The following is a 2,500-nucleotide window of genomic DNA, read 5'->3' on the forward strand; positions in this document are numbered from 1 at the left end:
GATACACTGTTAAAGCACTCTCTCTCTCTGTCTGTATGTCTCTCTCTGTGTGTCTCCCCTAGAAGCACTGTTAAAGCACTCTGTCTGTCTGTCTGTCTGTCTGTCTGTCTGTCTGTCTGTCTGTCTGTCTGTCTGTCTGTCTGTCTGTCTGTCTGTCTGTCTGTCTGTCTGTCTCTCTCTGTGTGTCTCCCCTAGAAGCACTGTTAAAGCACTCTGTCTGTCTGTCTGTATGTCTCTCTCTGTGTGTCTCCCCTAGAAGCACTGTTAAAGCATTCTCTGTCTGTCTGTCTGCCTGTCTGCCTGTCTGTCTGTCTGTCTGTCTGTCTGTCTGTCTGTCTGTCTGTCTGTCTGTCTGTCTGTCTGTCTCCCCTAGAAGCACTCTCTGTCTGTCTGTCTGTCTCCCCTAGAAGCACTCTCTGTCTGTCTGTCTGTCTGTCTGTCTGTCTGTCTGTCTGTCTGTCTGTCTGTCTGTCTGTCTGTCTGTCTGTCTGTCTGTCTGTCTGTCTGTCTGTCTGTCTGTCTGTCTGTCTGTCTGTCTGTCTGTCTGTCTGTCTGTCTGTCTGTCTGTCTGTCTGTCTGTCTGTCTGTCTGTCTGTCTGTCTGTCTGTCTGTCTGTCTGTCTGTCTGTCTGTCTGTCTCCCCTAGAAGCACTGTTAAAGCACTCTGTCTGTCTGTCTGTATGTCTCTCTCTGTGTGTCTCCCCTAGAAGCACTGTTAAAGCACTCTCTGTCTCTCTGTCTCTCTGTCTCTCTGTCTCTCTGTCTCTCTGTCTCTCTGTCTCTCTGTCTGTCTGTCTGTCTGTCTGTCTGTCTGTCTGTCTGTCTGTCTGTCTGTCTGTCTGTCTGTCTGTCTGTCTGTCTGTCTGTCTGTCTGTCTGTCTGTCTGTCTCTCTCTCTCTCTCTCTCTCTCTCTCTCTGTGTCTCCCTGAACACTGTTAAAGAGAATCTCCTGTAATGTTTTAATGAGCTGCTTTTATGGGAGCAGAGAGGAGATCTGTGGAGTGGCATCTTACTGCTGCTGGGACCAATTTACTGCAGGCTTCACAAGGAAGCTATCTTCTGTTTTACTACCCCTCTACAGAGGAGAGGGGTGATCCATCATACACACACTCAAAGACATACACACATATGCACGCAAACACAGACACACAAGCACACACACACATGGTTTTTACTTTCGCCCCATTGGTTATTCATTTGACATGTTTTTAGCATTCAGCATCCTGCTGAGTTGTTTTCATGGTGAAAGTGTTGTGAATCGTTCTCTCGGCTGATCAATCCTGTTACGCAACTCAACGCATTCCAGACTCCTGCTTTCATGTCCTCGAGGCTCAAATCTCCTCGATGTATTAGTTATCTGCTGTGTACTCTGTTTGCTTTCAGCTCACGTCTCTCCCTTCTTTTAATCGGCTGTAATTCCCGGCTGTAATTCAGGCTTTGGGAAACGTTCGGGAGCGTCCTTTCTAAAAGACAGAGTGTTTGGGAAATGTGTCTCGACTTCATCTCAGAGCAACAATCGGCGGCAGTTTACAGCGGAATTTCTCTTCTAACGGTTACTCATGTTTGGTCTCTGAGGTGGTGGGAACAACAGCATAGATCTGAGTTTGCATCCTTATTTTCTCTTTTCTCTCTCCTCCTTTCATCCTATATTCCTCTTCTCTCCTCCCTTCTCCCTTCCCTTCCTCTCCTATCCTCCCCTCTCTCTCCTCCCTTCCCTTCCTCTCCTATCCCCCCTCTCTCTCCTCCCTTTCTTCTCCCTTCCCTTCCTCTCCTATCCTCCCCTCTCTCTCCTCCCTTCCCTTCCTCTCCTATCCCCCCCTCTCTCTCCTCCCTTTCTTCTTCCTTTCCTTCCTCTCCTATCCTCCCTCTCTCTCCTCCCCTTTCTTCTCCCTTCCCTTCCTCTCCTATCCTCCCCTCTTCTCTCCTCCCTTTCTTCTCCCTTCCCTTCCCTTCCTCTCCTATCCCCCCCTCTCTCCTCCCTTTCTTCTTCCTTCCCTTCCTCTCCTATCCTCCCCTCTCTCCTCCCTTTCTTCTCCCTTCCCTTCCTCTCATATCCTCCCCTCTTCTCTCCTCCCTTTCTTCTCCTTCCTTCCTCTCCTATCCTCCCTCTTCTCTTCTCCCTTTCTTCTCCCTTCCCTTCCTCTCCTATCCTCCCCTCTTCTCTCCTCACTTTCTTCTCCCTTCCCCTCTCCTATCCCCCCCTCTCTCTCCTCCCTTGGTCCCTCTCTCTCGTTCATGCTCCTCCTCTCCTCCCTTACTCTCTCTACCCTCCTCTCCTCAATCCCTCCTTCTTCCCTATATCCCCTTCTCCCTTATCCCCACCCTCTCTCTACAGATCATTCTGAGAATAAAGAAGGAGATAAGTGAACCTGCAGGAACTCTGGGAAAAGTTTGGAGATCTGTCAGCTGTTTTGCTTTTTTCTCGATTAAAAACTACAACACTAATGAAGTGTGACAACAATATGAGTGTTGATGTGTGTGAGGAGAGGAAGGAGAGGTGA

The sequence above is a fragment of the Oncorhynchus gorbuscha genome, unplaced genomic scaffold (genome assembly GCF_021184085.1).
Source record: "Oncorhynchus gorbuscha isolate QuinsamMale2020 ecotype Even-year unplaced genomic scaffold, OgorEven_v1.0 Un_scaffold_11524, whole genome shotgun sequence".
In the NCBI taxonomy this organism is placed as follows: Eukaryota; Metazoa; Chordata; class Actinopteri; order Salmoniformes; family Salmonidae; genus Oncorhynchus; species Oncorhynchus gorbuscha.